Source organism: Oryctolagus cuniculus, chromosome 3, assembly GCF_051225735.1.
Source record: "Oryctolagus cuniculus isolate XC-2025 breed Fujian yellow rabbit chromosome 3, ASM5122573v1, whole genome shotgun sequence".
Taxonomy (NCBI): Eukaryota; Metazoa; Chordata; class Mammalia; order Lagomorpha; family Leporidae; genus Oryctolagus; species Oryctolagus cuniculus.
The window spans coordinates 45,363,037-45,381,148 of record NC_142869.1 but is presented as its reverse complement, the minus strand read 5'-3'; the positions used below and the strand labels follow the sequence as shown (position 1 = coordinate 45,381,148).

Below are 18,112 nucleotides of genomic sequence, written 5' to 3'. Positions count from 1 at the left end.
TACTGTTGAGTTTGTACAAGATGCCCTGAAACTCATGAGATCCAAGGTTACAATGCAACACCGTATTTAGTATACTTCACTTCATACCAGGGATTGGAGTATATTGGAGTCTAAGTGCAATGGAATGTTTAGTTCCCTGGTACATGTAGGTACATTTCTCATTTCACTGTATTAGTTTTGAACGATGTCAGTCCTGCTGGAATTAATTCTACCAACAGAGGCACATAAGGTGTATGGGGATGTGTGTGAGTGTGTGTGGGTGTGTATGTTGAATGGATGAATATATTTACCTTTTCCTTAAAAACATGATTTGAAATTTTTATCTAGATTATCTATACATTGAAAGCAAAATTTGGGCTGATGCCGCGGTTCAATAGGCTAATCCTCCGCCTGCGGCGCCAGCATTCCGGGTTCTAGTCCTGGTCAGGGAGCCGGATTCTGTCCTGGTTTCTCCTCTTCCAGTCCAGCTCTCTGCTGTGGCCCGGGAAGGCAGTGGAGGATGGCCCAAGTGCTTGGGGTCCTGCGCCTGCATGGGAGACCAGGAAAAGCACCTGGCTCCTGGCTTTGGTTCAGTGTGGTACCCCAGCCGCAGTGGCCATTGTGGGGTGAACCAATGGAAAAGGAGGACCTTTCTCTCTGTCTTTCTCTCTCACTGTCCACTCTGCCTGTCAAAAAAAAAGAAAGCAAAATTTGCTATATTTTATTCTGGTGTTGAGATGACTAAATGTTCCACCAAAATTCATGCTTCCCCTGCCAAATCACTATGTCTTAGTCCATTAGGACTCCTATAACAAAATAAGATACACCAATAGTTTAGGAACAACAGATGCTTATTCCTCACAGTGCAGGAGTGGAGAAGTCCAAGATACAGAAACTGCAATATCTATGTCTGCTGGCTGTCCACTTCCTAGGCCATTGATTGTAGCTTCTCCATGTGCCATCATGGGAAGGAAGGGCAAAGCAGCTTTCTCAAGGTGGCTTCTTCGCCTCTCCTTCTTCTCACTCTCCCTCCTCCTTTCCTCCCTTTTTCTCTTCTTCCTCTCCTTCTCCCTCTCCTTCCCCTTCTCCTTACCGTAAACAAATATTTTTGCGACTAAACTAAATTAATTACATTAGTCTTGTACTTTATCAATCTTTTGATTGGCATGTAATACTGGCATGCCTTTATGGGACCTGATATTGCATACACTGATCACAACAGGCAATCAGATCCCCACCCCTCACCCTTCCTCTGTGTCTGAAGCTTACCAGTGCCTCTCCTCCAGTTATTGTATGCTGTGAAATATGTTATTGTGATCTTTAGTTACCTAACTGGGTCGTGGAACACTAGAACCTGTTATTTCTATAACTGTGTCTTGATGCCTGGCATTTATCCTTCCTCTATCTCTCTCTCTACCCATCCTATTCTTCACTAATCACTGCTCTGAGCATATTTGGATTCTAGTTTTAACTTCCACATATGACTGAGAACACGTCATAGATGTCTTTCTGTGTCTCTCAGCTATTGTACTTTTATCACAGCATGAATCTCATTCATGAGCTCTCCTTCTTCATGACTCAATAATCTTCCAAAGCCCTACTTGTTAATACCATCAATTGAGCATTAATTTACAACATATGAATGAAGGTTGCACAAATATTAAAGTTATTGCTTAGAAGCAGCTGCCAAGTCTAGGGATACATGTCCAAAATTTCACCAAAGTAAAAACAGAAAGGAATCTGTGTTGTTACTGGGTTAATACAATGAAGAAACAGGCATGGCCTCCCATCCTATCCTTACTAATTGCCCCATAATTTACAGGTTCAGAGAACCACAAGGCCCCCAGGGAATGGATAAATCATAAGAAGGGAACCTGATACTTGCTTTACTTGGAGTTTCTCCTGTTCCTAATTATAGGTATATATTTCAAGGACATAGACTTTTAAATGTGTAAATAATCTGTACATTATTTCTCCAGATATCACAGCATAATATTAAATCTTACCCAAATTGCAAAAACTTTCTGTTGGTTTGTACAGATTTGTTATGACATGTTTACTATTGTTGCCTTCTTCAGCTATCTTTGAACTGGATATTTACTTTGTAAAGTAACTATTATTTTTTAAAGATTTTTTTTAATTTATTTGAAAGTCAGAGTTACAGAGAGGCAGAGGCAGAGAGAGAGAGGTCTTCCATCTGATGGTTCACTGTCCAGATGGCTGTAATGGCCAGAACTGTACCAATCCAAAGCCATGAGCCAGGGATCATCCACTGGGTCTCCCACATAGGTGCAGGGGCCCAAGGACTTGAGCCATCTTCTACTGCTTTCCCAGGCCATAGCAGAGAGCTGGATTAGAAGTAGAGCAGCTAGGACAAGTAACTATTATTTAAGTAATTGCACAGCAGTTACTCCATTCCAGACAACAGTTATTATACAGCTTGCAATTTATTATAAGCACCATTACTAAATTATCAGTAAGATTTTTGTTGCTGTATTAAATATTATATAATGCCATTCCCAGAATGCATAATTGAATTTTAAAATATGGTAATAATATATTTCAGATTATTCATTATGGAACATCAATGTACTTTTTAGACAATTGTTTCAAATTCTTTAAATACAAGCTTATAATCTTAGTAGTGCAAAATTCTTTGTTTCTCTAGCTCTTCTTTATCTCTCTAAAGCCAGTATGACAATTTGAAGCATGCAATTTAGTCACTTGGATAAAACTACCTGTTCGGTATTCTATCAAAAAAGGAATATAAATGTGCGTGCCATAAGTGTTTTAGAGACCCCATGATGATGTTTTAATGGAATGAAAAGAGTACATCTTTAAGATCTCTTTCTTCTATTACTTTTAAAAAATGTTCCTATTTTCTTCACTTTATTCATATCTGCCCCACCCCTTCCCCAAAGGCATTCAGTAATGAGATTTTGTTAAAGGTGTTAACAAAATCATTTCTGCTAAAGAATAGCAATCAAAATTTTTGTACATGTATTCTGGTTTCAACAATTATCTGTCAAATAAAATTGCAGTGCTTATAAATCTAGCCATTACAAAATTTTGAATGACAATGCATCATCCATTATGAAACATAAGTGGTTTGTTTTGCTGTGTTTGGGATCATTTTGTCTTTGCATCACAGCACCTGTTAAGTTGACCTTTATTTCCAGGATCTTTTCTCTTTCTGTAGAAGCAGAACAACCTAGCATTTGGGATGTATTTTGCCATGTTTAGTGGAATTGCCTTTGTGAACAAAATCCACATATTTGAATAAAGTAAGGCTACATCTTAATAAATTACAAACTTGCAGTGAAGAAAAAGTAAAATCAAGGATGCTTAAAGCATTGGAGACACAGTGATAATTATAAAGCTTTCTATATGAATTAAGCTCTGTAGTAAAGAACCACATAGGAGAAATCTCTGAAGTGATTGCTCTTATTTCTTCATTGGAGAGAGAATGGTTTACCTTCATCTTAGTAATTGGTTGGATGAATTTAGTGTAATTATTCATCTCAAGCAAAAAATGAAAAATGCATGATTACTTGCATTAGCATCTATAAACTTCTCAGAAGTAGATCAAAGTACAATCTCTCCCACCAACTTGGGTGTGGTATTAATTACCTATGTGGTTTAGAATTTCTCAATTGATAATTGATTACTTATATTGTTAATTGTAGATGTAGTGCATAAAAGGTATGGGAGAGGTTTCTTTATCGAGCATATCTATAATAGTGAGTGCCCAAACAAAACATCAATTGCACATGATATCTGTACCAACCTTGGTTCTTAACGTCAGTTGACATATTAAGATGATTCCAACATTTGAGTTCAGAGGAACAGTAGTCTGAAGGAATATAAAGGGTCAGGGTTAGGGTGAGGATGCCTAGACTTCAAATTGGATGTCAAATAGAATTTTAATATAATTAAAGAATAAATACTGAGATTGGAATGTTACTAAGAGGAGGTTCCCATTATTCATAGTTTTGAACAAACCAAGACATCTCTGGCCTAATTGTACTATGATTTGATTTCCTAAGAGCCTTCAATAAATCATTCTAAAATATAATCTAAAAAGTAAGGAGAAAGTCCAGTATTTTATGAATTCAATAAAAGCCCCAAGATATGATGTTTTATTTTATGGCAATGACTGAGCCTTAATTAAAATAATGTATTCAGAGAGGTAAAGCTTGAAGATGTCTATCTATCTCTGAATTAAGAATGAATCTATACTGATAAAGTATTGAAGCACACATTCATAAAACAATTTGGCAAAAAAGCACAAATTAATTCTAGTATCATGAATTTGCAAAATTTTATACTAGCAGTAACATTAATACAATAGTAACATTATATTACTTGGTCATGTTAGTTACTAAGCCTACTACTGCAGAAGCTGAGAAAAACACTTTGATTAGCACCTTATTTAAAAGTGAAGGGGTATGAGAAAGACTTTAAAAACTATAAACAGCAAGATAAATACTTATATATAAGATTCATAGCATATTTTACTAATCATTGCAATGGTCATCTCTGACTGCATCTCTAACCATCTAGCCACAAATTCTAGGAGTTCCCACTATTCCCTCAGAGTTCCACAGTTTACTAGAACAACTCATGGAACTTGGGAAAAACATTATATTTATGATTAAAGTTTTATTGTGGCCAAAGGGTCCATATCACAAATAGCTGAAAAAATACATAAAGTAAGATCTGGGAAAGTTTCAAACATGAAGCTTCCATGTCCTCTCCTTGCAGATTCAAGGCAGACTGCTCTCCTTTCACACCAAAGTGTGACAGTAACAATGTTAACCAAGGGTGCTCATCTGACCTCCAATATCTAGAGTTTTCACTGCAATTTCATGACATAGGGATGATCGATTGAAATTGTTGTCTACATCGTTGAACTTAGTCTCCAGTCACCCTCTGCTCATGAAAGTAGGCTGACATAATAAAACTCAGAACTCCAACACTGTAATCGCAACTTTGTCTTTCTGTCCTGTCCATCCCCAATCCTGAATCATCTCTTTAGAATAAAGTGCCAGAATTCACCATGAATAATACATACATTCCTATCAGCTCAAAAATACCCAGGCCACGAGACTACTTCCCTGGAACTGGAGACAAAGACCAGCAAAATTCTATTTTTTCCTTAAATTTTTTAAGCAGGAATACACAAATTGTACATGTTTACCATATGATAGTTTTCTGCATGTATATATGTCCAATCACATTAAATACATCTAGTTCCTCAAACACTTGACATTTTTTATGGTGAAAATATTGAAATACGTTTCTTCTAGTTTTTTAAGGGAAAATATATAGTACATTAGAATCCCAGAAATTCTTATTCCTGACTATAAGTTAGCACCAGTAAATCTCTCTCTCTCCTCTCCTTGTCTCTCTAGGCTCTGGCAATCACACTGTACTTTTAACTTCTATGAGATCATCTTTATTGTTTAGACTCCACAAATGAGTGAGATCATATGATACTTATTGTTCTAATCTCGACTTATTTTAAATAAGATACTGACCTCCGGTTATGTCCACATTCTTGCAAATGGCAAGATTCCATCCTTTTGTGGCAGAGCAAAATTTCACTGTGCATAAGCACATTTTCTTTATCCATTCATCAGTGAATAAACACTTATGTTGACATTTCTTGACCAGTGTTAATAGTGCTATAATAAATATAGGAGTATGGATGATCTTTGACAGACTGGTTTCATTTCCCTTGGATGAGTACTCAAAATGGGATTGCTGGATCACTTGCAAGTTTTGTGTTTAGTGTGTTGAGGAAATTCTATGTTGATTTCCACAACTGCTGTCCTAATTTACATTTCCTACTAACCATGTGCAAGAGTTCTCTTTTCTCCACGTCCTCACTAACACTTGTTATCTTTTGTCTTCTTAATAATAGCCAATCGTACTGGAGAGAAATGATAGTTCATTATGAGTTTCACTTGCATTTCCCTCATGATTAATGTTGAGTATTTTTTCATGTACAATGTTGGCTATTGTATGTCATCCTGTGATCTGTAGTTGTTTGAGTCTCTTATATATTCTCATTATTCATTTCTTCTTAGATATAAAACTTGCATGCATCTTAACTCATTCTGTACGTTGTCCCTTCCTCTGTTATTTCCTTTGCTGTGCAGAAGCTCTTTCAAAAATTAAATAGTTTAAATGTAATTTATAGAATTCAGATTTGTGAGATAATTTGCATGTATAATTTTTTCTAAAACATTGGAAGGTATATAATATTAAAACTAAGATTTCAGGTAGATGATTTTAAAATATTTAGAAACTTGTATATTAGAGGTCATATAGTAGAGCACTTAAAGTGCCTACAAAATGGAAGATTTAGATAATGTACAATGTTAGCAAATTCTGTCTTGTGAACATCAGAATGCTTAAAATTCAGACATTGATTACTGAGGTACACAAATTGTGGAAAAGGATAGTTGGTAAAGTACACAGTGATAAAGGAAAAACAGCATCCCTTACTCCAGAGAGTTTGTATCAATACACAACAGATGAGATATGTTTATAAATAATTTCAATACAAAGTAAAATTATATAATTTCAGAGAGATTCATGCAAAAATGTATGAAAGCAAAAGGAGAAAGGGAACACATTATAAATAAACCAATAAACAGAACATTACATTGCATACTTCTGATGAAGGCTTATCAAAAACTATTAGGATAAATAGCAACAATTTCCTGAGAGGGGGAAAAAGGCACTAATGTAAGGAGACAAAACTAGAAAATGAAGTCATAATTTAATGTGCTAGATCTACCTGACAAATTTTGAGGAAGAAACATGTTTATTTTGTAACTATAATTAAAAACTTTTGGAAAGCATTGTTAAAGTCAAAGGAAAAAAAAGAAATTTGTGCTCAGACATGGTGCTGAATGAGATACATAAATAAATACATCTATTTTTTTGACAGGCAGAGTTAGACAGTGAGAGACAGAGAGAGGTCTTCCTTCTGTTGGTTCACCCCTCAAATGGCCGCTAGGGCCAGTGCACTGTGCCCATCCAAAGCCAGGAGCCAGGTGCTTCCTCCTGGTCTCCCATGCAGGTGCAGAGCCCAAGCACTTGTGCCATCCTCCACTGACTTCCCGGGCCACAGCAGAGAGCTGGACTGGAAGAGGAGCAACCAGGACAGAATCCGGCACCCCAACCAGGACTAGAACCCAGGGTGCCAGCACCGCAGGTGGAGGATTAACCTAGTGAGTGGCAGCACTGGCCAATACATCTATCTTTAAAAAAAGAAAATAAATAAAATATCAAGTGGAAAAATAATAAAAACTTTAATTCATTATTTTTTTACTTCTAAAATTATTCATTTCATGAGAAAAAAAGTAATGAATATGGTTTTAATTTTTTAATAAAACATGTAGACTCCTTTAAAAGTATGTTAAATGATGCATTCAGTATGATCTGGATTGAGTCCTTCAAAAACAAACACCATTTCAAATGTCCTCTCTGACCTTCTGATTTTAGGATTTTTAGCATCATGAATTTTCTTCATAACCAGCAAGATATTTTATAGCCAATAAAGAGAGAAGTGTGAGAGTTCATCAGAAAAATAGATTGCTCTTCATAAAAGAAGTGCATAATGACATAATTCATGCAATTTCTTTGATGCATTGTACAGCATGTTGACTTCTCAGTTTGGTTCATTTGTATGATATAAAAGAAAAACAATCATAATTTGCTGATTTATGATGTTATTGTCATTATAATTGGACTTTATAGTAAATTTTTTATTGTTACAATAAGATAGTTAATAGTCTTAATTTGCATTTGCTGCTTTATCAGAATTATTTTTGAAATTAGTATTTTATTTATCTGAAAGGCAGAGAAACAGAGAGATCTCTCTTGGCTTTCCAAGTGCCAATAGCAGCTGCAGGTGGACATAGTCAAAATATGGAGCTGTAAACTTGGTCTAAGTCTCTGTCTGAGTGTCAGGGATTAAACTACTTGAGCCATCACCTGCTGCACATTAGCAAGAAACTGGAATTGAGATGGAGCAGCACCCAAACCCAGGCACTATTGTACAGAATGTGGACATCCTGCAGGTGTCCCAAGCAGTGTCTCAACTGCTGTGTAAAACACCTATCCATATGGGTTTTAACAGAATAGCAAAAAAGTAGTAGACCAAATGTTCTCCCTGATCTGTGAAAATTAATACAGCACCTAAAATGAAATCTGTAGAAGTGAAATGACACTTCGAGAAGGGATAACTTGAACTGCCTTTGTCTTGACTGTCTTGACTGTCAAGGAACAGTTTCATATTACTTGTTCTTCATACTATTTATTGAACTCTTTATTTAACATAAAGATAATCATATGTGTATAAAGTCAATTGAAAATTGATCTCAGTAAAAAATAAAAATGGGAATAAGAGAAGGAGGAGGAAGTTTGTAACTGTAAATTTGTATAATTCTGTATACACGCCTATGGAGTTACTTCTAAGGGTACAATTTAAAAATTTTTCATGGAATACCAAATGTCATTAAGTGTGGTGGTAAAAACACCATATAACTGGTTGAAGTGATTATATTAAGTGTTAAAGTGAACATATTGATAGGGTTAAGTGTTAAAGTGTTCATATAAATAGGATCAAGTAATAATAATAGATAGCAATAACTGTATATATACAGTTGTATGTATAAGAATTATAATATATAATTGTAATATATAATAATAATAATGGTAATAATAATAGATAGAATTAAAAAGGAGAGAATGCTCCAACATGGGAAGCAGTCCACAACAGCAGACTCAGAGAATGACAATCACCTTAAGTAACATTCTGACCTCAGAATCAGCCCTTAAGGCTTCCTTGTCCAGCTAAAAAGCCTGTAAGAGCATTTCAAGCAAGGATAGGCAAAAAATATTAAAAATATTCTACATGAAGGATCTCTGTGAGTGAGACTCCAGTGGAAAGAAGTGGCCATCAAAGAAGGATGTACTTTTCTCTAAAGAGAGGAGAAAACTTCCACATTGCTTATGGCCTTGTCCAAATACTGACAGAGATTGTGGATTCAAAAGAGTTCCATAGCCTAGGCAGCTCATGTCAAGAACCTCAGGTGGTCTCTGAAGTCATCCATAAAAGTGTTAATTGTTAAATTAACAGCATGAGTCACTGTATACTGCCATTGAAGGACCTCTGTCCTCTATGAGTTGTATTATGAAAGTTTACTGTAAAACTAGTTCTCAGGCTGGTGCCATAGCTCACTTGGCTAATCTTCCACCTGTGGCACCAGCACCCTGGGTTCTAGTCCCGGTTGGGGCCCTGGATTCTGTCCTGGTTGTTCCTCTTCCAGTCCAGCTCTCTGCTTTGGCCCAGGAAGGCAGTGGAGAATGTCCCGAGTGCTTGGGCCCTGCACCCACATGGGAGACCAGAAGGCAGCACCTGGATCCTGGCTTCGGATTGGTGCAGTGTGCTGGTGGCAGCACACTGGCTGTAGCGGCCATTTGGGGGATGAACCAATGGAAAGAAAGACCTTTCTCTCTGTCTCTCTCTCTCACTGTCTAAATCTGCCTGTCAAAAAAAAATTAGTTCTCAAACTGTGTGTGTGTGTGTGTATTTATGAAATTTGTATTCCTTACAAAATAAATTAAAAATAAAAAAAGTAATAGATCATGGAAATAATCAATTGGATAAGAATATTAGATATTAAAAATAATAGGAAATTTAAACATATTTATCTAGAAGGAGTAAACATTAACAGAACAATTTTGATATTGTCAAACATGGACACTGGAATTTAAACATTTAAGTAAGCTGATGGTAGATAGTGAGAGTCAATTTTCTCAGTGTTGGAGTTTGAATTCAAGAAACAGAGATGGCTAAAACTACCTAGGCAGTAATGGATTAGAGTTGGAGACATGTTTATTTTGATACCTATTTATATGATTATATATAGAAATATTTATAGATATGGACATGTTATATACACATTTTGTTACTGTTAGCTGAAAGAGTCTCTAGAAGTGATCACACTCCATAAGTAATAAGTACATTTCATAGCCAGATCATGATATGTGAATATCATCCCCCAACAAAATGAATAAGAACTCCTTGGAGAAAATGACTGGTTCCAGGACTGGGGCATAGAAGAGAAAGATGAGCCTGTAGCATCTTCCAGCCTCAAAAACTAATGAAATGCTACCAAGAAAAGAAAGGCCCAGCACAGTACTGGTTGGCCTGTGCAAGAAACAAAAAAGCTGACAGGAGCACCTCCCAATGTCTCAATCAGGAGCCACTGAGGCAGAATTTTTTTTTTTAATTTTCTTAGATTATAAGTGAAAGGAAAATAAACACCCTTGAATCCACACTGATATAAATCAATTGCTGAATAAATAAATAATTTAGGTAGAAGGAAGAAATCTTTGAATATAATTACAAATCATTAGTATGGAGCCTCTATGCTCAAGGCAAATGAGCAAAGATTCTTTATTCCTTAAAGCATCACCAGCCACACTCCACCTTCTCCCTTTAGTTTCCTTTGTTACTACCATGTGATACCAGTCCACCTAAACTGCCACTCCTAAAACTTGACACAGTAATAACAGTATAATTGTGGCAGAATTATGATTTTTGTGGTATTTATACAGCCACTTCATTAATATAATCACTTTAACACTTTCCAATAATTCTAAATGTGAGTCTACATATTTACTATTTTGCAGAAAATTGATTGAAATATTTAAAGTTATCAATGGAATTGATCAGATGACTCAAAACTGGCTATTTTGAGTATATAACCAGTACTGTTTCTATCACATCACTCAATCCACATCTTGCTAAAATCCATCATCAATATGTTTACAACAGAGCATATATAAGCAACAACAGAGTTTTAAAAGCATATTACCAAGCATAATGAGCAGTTATTTATATATCCCCCTAAATAAATAAGTTCAATTGTGTTTCAATCACATAAATATATGTTCAATACATACATTTTCCTAAGTATACCTGGAATATTTGGATGAACATGAATTACATATTACCTATATTGTTATATATGCATATATGTCCTGTAAAAGTATCTGTGTTTACATACATGTACACAGAAACACATATATAAAATCTCGATCTCTGAGCAGATACTCCTTTTATGAAGAAACAAATAAATATAATCTTTTAAATGTTAAGTGTATTGTATTTTTATGCTTTATGTTAAAATTTTTCAAGTAACGTTTTTTTTTTATTTTTAATTTTAATGTAAAAGATAGTGGAATTCAGATATTTACTCTGCTCCATCTCATGAAACTCACCAAAATATTTGAAACTCCAAACCGTAAATTATTTTGCAAAGAAAAAAACACTGAAAATACAGAGAAATATGCTTCTACCAAAAAGAATGCTAACCATAGATTCACTGCCCTCCAGATCTTTTTTTTTCTTATTTTATTTAAGGTATACAAACTTCATGCATTTCATAAATACAAATTTAGGAATATAGTGATTCCTACACCTTGCCCTCCTTGGCACAGGCGTTCGTACCCTTCTTCCACCTCCCTCTCATATTTCATTAATATTTCTTAAAAAGATCTCTTTTGAGTTAACTTAATACTCATAAGATTAAGCCTTAAAGAGTTCAACAAGTAGTATGGAAAAAAAACCAATATTCTTCAATAGTAGAAACAAGAGCTGTTCAAAATTATCATATCTCAAAGTGTCAATTTTACTTCAAAAGATTACTTTTTAGATACTCTATTAGTTATAAGAGATCAGGGAGAACATATGGTATCTATCTTTTTGGGAATGGATTATTTTATTAAGTTTAATGGTTTCCAGTGGCATCCATTTTGTTGCAAACAACAGGAAATCATTTTTTGTACTGCCCTGTAGTATTTCATAGTGTATATATATGATAATTCTTTTATCCAGTTTTCAGTTGATGGACATCCAGATTGATTCTATACTTTAACTATTGTGAATTCAGACGCAGTAAACATGGGGAGTAAAGGTAACTCTTTAATATGCTGCTTTCCTTTCCAGGAGTGGGATGGCTGGGTCATATGATAGGTCTATTTTCAGATTGCTGAGATATCTCCATACTGTCTTCCACAGTGGCTGCACCAGTGTACATTCACACCAACAGTGGATTAGGGTACCTTCTTCCCTGTAGCCTCACCAAGCATTTGCTATTTGCTGATTTCTGGATGAGAGTCATTCTAACAGGAGTGAGGTGAAAACTCATTGTGGGGGCCAAGTGCTGTGGCACAGCAGTTAAATCTGCCACCCGCAGTGGCTGCATCTCATTGGGCGCCAGTTCCAGTCCCTGCTGCTCAACTTCCAATCCAGTTCTGCTATGGTCTGGGAAAATAGTAGAAGATGGCCCAAGTCCTTGGGCCCTTGAACCCATGTTGGAGACCCAGAGGAAGCTCCTGGCTCCTGGCTTCAGATCAGTGCAGCTCAAGGCATTGCAGCAATTTACGGAGTGAACCAGAGGATGGAAGACATCTCTCTCTCTGCTTCTCCTCCTCTCTCTGTGTAACTCTTTCAAATAAATAATTAAAAAAAAAAAAAAAAGAAAGGAAGAAAGAAAGAAAGAAAGAAACCAGAGTGCTGTTTAGGACATCTGCCATTCTATGGGAAACATATTTCCTTGAACTAATCTTTTTTTTTTTTTTTTTTTTTTTTTTGACAGGCAGAGTGGACAGTGAGAGAGAGAGACAGAGAGAAAGGTCTTCCTTTGCCATTGGTTCACCCTCCAATGGCCGCCGCGGCTGGCGCACTGTGGCCGGCGCACCGCGCTGATCCAATGGCAGGAGCCAGGTACTTATCCTGATCTTCCATGGGGTGCAGGGCCCAAGGACTTGGGCCATCCTCCACTGCACTCCCTGGCCACAGCAGAGAGCTGGCCTGGAAGAGGGGCAACCGGGACAGAACCCGGCACCCCGACCGGGACTAGAACCCGGTGTGCCGGTGCCGCAAGGCAGAGGAGATGTCCTAAACAGCACTCTGGCCTCAGAATCAGCCCTTAGGGCACGCAGATCTGGCTGAAAAGCCCATGAGAGTATTACAGGCATGGAAAGCCAAGACACTCGGGGGAAAAAAAAAAAAAAAACCTACATGAAAGATCTCTGAGAGTGAGATCCCAGTGAAAAGAACAGGTAATCAAAGAAGGAGGTACCTTTCTCTGAATGGAGGAGAGAACTTCCACTTTGACCATGACCTTGTCTAAATATGATCAGAGTTGGTGAACTCAAAAGGCTTCCATAGCCTTGGCGACTCATGACAAGAGCCTAGGGTGATTACTGATGCCATAAACAAGAGTGTCAATTTGTTAAGTCAACAACAGGAGTCACTGTGCACTTATTCCTCATGTAGGATCTCTGTCCTTAATGTGCTGTACATTGTGATTTAATGCTGTAAACTAGTACTCAAACAGTATTTTTCACTTTGTGTTGCTATGTGGGTGCAAACTGTTGAAATCTTTACTTAATGTATACTAAACTGATCTTCTGTATATAAAGAGAATTGAAAATGAATCTTGATGTGAATGGAAGGGGGGAGGGAGAGGGAAAGGGGAGGGTTGCGGGTGGGAGGGAAGTTATGGGGGGGGGGAAGCCATTGTAATCCATAAGCTGTACTTTGGAAATTTATATTCATTAAATAAAAGTTAAAAAAATAAATAAAAGAAACCTTTCATTTGCATTTCCCTTATGGTTAGTGATCTTGAGAATTTTTTCAAGTGTCTGTTGGCCATTTGAATTTCATCTCATGAAAAATGTCTCATCAATTCCTTTGCTCATTTCTTAACTGGATTGTTTATTGTTGCTGAATTTTTTGAACTTCTTCTAGATTCTAGATATTAATCCTTTATTAGTTGCATAGTTTGAAAATATTTTCTTCCATTGTTTCAGTTGCTTCTTCTCTTTGCTGAGTGCTTCTTTTGTAGTGCAGAAGTCTCTCAGCTTGATGTAATCCCATTTGTCAGTTTTGTCTTTGATTGCCTGTACCTCTGGGGCCTTATCCAAGTCTTTGCATATACCAATGTCCTGTAGAGTTTCTCCAATGTTTTCTAGTAATTTGATGGCATTAGGTCATAGATTTAGGTCTTTGATCCATTTTGAGTAGATTTTTGTGTAAGATGTACAAAGGGATCATGTTTCATACTTCTGCATATGGAGATCCAGTTTTCCCAGGAGGTTTGTTGAAGAGATTGTCCTTTCTCTGGGAATTTATTTCAACTCCTTTTTCAAAGTGTAGTTGGTTATAGATGCATGGATTGATTTCTGGAGTTCCTATTCTGTTCCACTGATCTACACATCCTTCTTTATTTTTTTATTTTTGCCAGTACCAGGCTGTTTTGATTATAACTGTCTTGTAGTACTGTGATGCCTCTGGCTTTGTTTTTCTGTATAAGATTGTTTAGCTATTCAGTGTCTCCTATTTCCATATGTATCTTAGCATCGTTTTTACTAAATTTGAAAAGAATGTTTTTGCTATTTTGATTGGGATCACACTGGATCTGTAATTTATTTCAGTAGTATGGATATTTTGATTACATTGATTCTGCCAATCCATGAACATGGAAGATTTTTCTATTTTTTGTGTCATCTTCTATTTCTATATTTAATGTTTTATAATTTTTATGACAGAGATATTTTACATCCTTGGTTAAATTTATTCCAAGGTATTGAATTTTTGTAGTTATTTTAAATGGGATTGATTTTAGAAGCTCTTTCTCAGCCATGACATTGTATATACAAAAGCTATTTATTTTGTGTTTTATCATTATATCCTGCCATTTCTGCAAGCTCTTTTATGAATTACAATACTCTTAGTGCAGTCTTTTGGACCTCCTATATATTATATATAGAGAGAATCATGTTATCTACAAATTGGAATAGTTTTTCTTCATCCTTCCCTATTTGTATCACTTTGATTTATTTTTTTTTATTTTTTTTTCTCATTAAACTTTGTTTTAATGGGTCTCAAAATTCTGTGACAGATTTTTGGTCAAGTTGTTTCCATTAAAAAGTACTGATTTTAAAAACTAATAACTAAAAACTGCCACACACACACACAAAAAAATGGTCCACAAAACATTCTCCTTTCCTTCTGAAGGTTTTACGATGCATTGTTATCATTAACCAGTCTTTTACTATTAAACTTAAATGGCCAATTGAGACAAACAGTTCTGAGACTGTTCTTCCACCACTGATTAAGACTGGGGTGGCAGGTATTAGGGATAATATTCATTTAGCCTTCTGAGCTTTCTGGGCAGACTTGGTGACCTTGCCAGCTCCAGCAGTCTTCTTGTCCACTGCTTTGATCACTCCCACAGCAACCGTCTGTCTCATATCACGGACAGCGAAATGACCCAGAGGAGGATAGTCAGAGAAGCTCTCAACACACATGGGCTTGCCGGGAACCATATCAACAATGACAGCATCACCAGATTTCAAGAATTTAGGGCCATCTTCCAACTTCTTTCCAGAATGATGATCAATTGTTTCCTTCAGCTCAGCAAACTTGCAAGCAATGTGAGCTGTGTGACAATCCAGTACAGGGGCATACCCAGCACTGATCTGACCTGGATGGTTCAGGATGATCACCTGAGCAGTGAAGCCAGCTGCTTCCATTGGTGGGTCATTTTTGCTGTCACCAGCAACGTTGCCACGACGAACATCTTTGACAGACACGTTCTTGACATTGAAGCCCACATTGTCCCCAGGAAGAGCTTCACTCAAAGCTTCATGGTGCATTTTGACGGACTTGACTTCAGTTGTGACATTGACTGGAGCAAAAGTTACCACCATGCCAGGTTAGAGAACACCAGTCTCCACTCGGCCCACAGGGACAGTGCCAATACCACCAATTGTGTAGACATCCTGTAGGGGCAGACGCAGAGGTTTGTCAGTTGGTCTAGTTGGTGGAAGGATGCAATCCAGGGCTTCAAGTAGTGTGGTTCCACTGGCATTGCCATCTTTGCGGGTGACTTTCCATCCCTTGAACCACGGCATATTAGCACTTGGCTCCAGCATGTTGTCACCGTTCCAACCAGAAATTGGCACAAATGCTACTGTGTCAGGGTTGTAGCCAATTTTCTTAATGTAGGTGCTGACTTCCTTAACGATTTCCTCGTATCTCTTCTGGCTGTAGGGTGGCTCAGTGGAATCCATCTTGTTAACACCAACAATTAGTTGTTTCACACCCAGCATGTAAGCCAGAAGGGCATGCTCACGGGTCTGCCCATTCTTGGAGAGACCAGCTTCAAATTCCCCGACACCAGCAGCAACAATCAGGACGGCACAGTCAGCCTGAGATGTGCCTGTAATCATGTTTTTGATGAAGTCTCTGTGTCCTGGGGCATCAATGATAGTCACGTAATACTTGCTGGTCTCAAATTTCCACAGGGAGATGTCGATGGTGATACCACGCTCACGCTCAGCTTTCAATTTATCCAAGACCCAGGCATACTTGAAGGAGCCTTTTCCCATATCGGCAGCCTCCTCAAATTTTTCAATGGTTCTTTTGTCGATGCCACCACATTTGTAGATCAGATGGCCAGTGGTGGTGGACTTGCCCGAATCTACGTGGCCAATGACGACGATGTTGATGTGAGTCTTTTCCTTTCGCATTTTGGCTTTGATTTAGCGGTGGTTTTCACGACACCTGTGTTCTGGCGGCAAACCCATTGCAAAAAAAGGACTTTGATTTATTTTTCTTGCCTGGTGGCTAAAACCCAGGACTATATTGAATAGCAATGGTGAGAGTGGACATCCTTGTCTGACTACAGATCTTAATGGGAATGCTTCCAATATTTCCCCATTGAACAAGAAGTTGGCTGTTGGTTTCTCATAGATGGCTTGATTGTCCAGAGGAATGTTCCTTCTTCCATACCCAATTTGCTTAAGGTTTTTATCATGAAAGGATGTTGTATTTGATTAAATGCTTTCTCTGCATCTATTGAGATAATAATATGTTTTTTATTCAGTTTGTTAATGTGATATATCACACTAATTGATTTGTGATATTTGAACCATTCTTGCATTTCAGGGATAAATCCCACTTGGTCTGGGTGAATGATCTTTCTAATGTGTGGTTGGATTCAATTGGCTAGTATTTCACTGAGGATTTTTCGTCTACATTCATCAGGGAAATTGTCCTATTGCTGTCTTTCTCTGTTGTACCATTTTCTGATTAGAAATTAAGGTGATGCTGGCTTCATAGAAGGAGTTCTGTAGAACTCTTTCCCTTTCAATTGTTTTGAATAGAGAAAAATTGGAACTAGTTCTTTTTTAAATGTACGATAGACTTTAGCAGTGAAGCCATCTCATCCTGGAATTTTTTTTTTTTTTGGTTAGGAGGATCTGCATTTTTATTCAATCTCTGTCTTGAGTATTGGTCTCTTTAGGTTTTCTATGTATTCATGTATCAATTTTGGTCAATTTTATGTGTCTAGGAATCTTTCTGTTTTTTCTAGGTTTCCCAGTTTGTTGACATACAGCTCTTTGTAGTAATTCCTGATGATTCTGTTTATTCCTGTGGTATCTGTTGCTACGTTTCCTTTATTATCTCTGATTTTATTGAGTCTTACCCCTTTTTTTTTTGTTTGTTTTGGTTAGTTTGGCAAATGGTGTATCAAGTTTTTTTTTTTTTTTTTTCAAAAATCAGCTCTTCATTTCACTTATCTTTTGTGTTTTTTGGTTGTTTCCTTTTTATTTGTTGTCTATTTTCATTATTCATTCTTACTACTAGTTTTGGGTTTGGTTCATTGTTGTTTCTGTAGACCCATGAGATGCATTGATAGCTCATTTGTTTGGAGCCTATCCAATTTATTGATGTATGCATCAATTGCTATAAAATTCCCTCTTAATACTGATATTGCTTTGTCTATAAGTTTTGATATATTGTAACATCATCTTCATTCATTTTCAGAAATTCTTTGATTTCTATTTTTATTTCTTCTATGACCCTTGTTCATTCAAGAGCATGTCCTTCAGTCTCCATAGGTTTGCATATGCTCTAGAGATTCTTGAGTTGCTGATTTCTGGCTTCATTCCATTGTGGTCAGAAAAGCTGGATTTTTTTTTTTCAATTTTTTTGAATATGCTGAGTCTCGCTTTATAACCTAGCATATGG

At 36.8% G+C, this 18,112-nt stretch overlaps 1 pseudogene across 1 annotated transcript; it reads right to left on the bottom strand.

The window, feature by feature from the left end:
- Positions 1 to 15,086: 15,086 nt before the first annotated feature.
- Positions 15,087 to 16,662, bottom strand: LOC100345757 (elongation factor 1-alpha 1 pseudogene; annotated as a pseudogene). Its single transcript, XR_016231473.1, has one exon. The product of XR_016231473.1 is annotated as an elongation factor 1-alpha 1 pseudogene (transcript).
- Between the last annotated feature and the right edge of the window lie 1,450 nt (positions 16,663 to 18,112).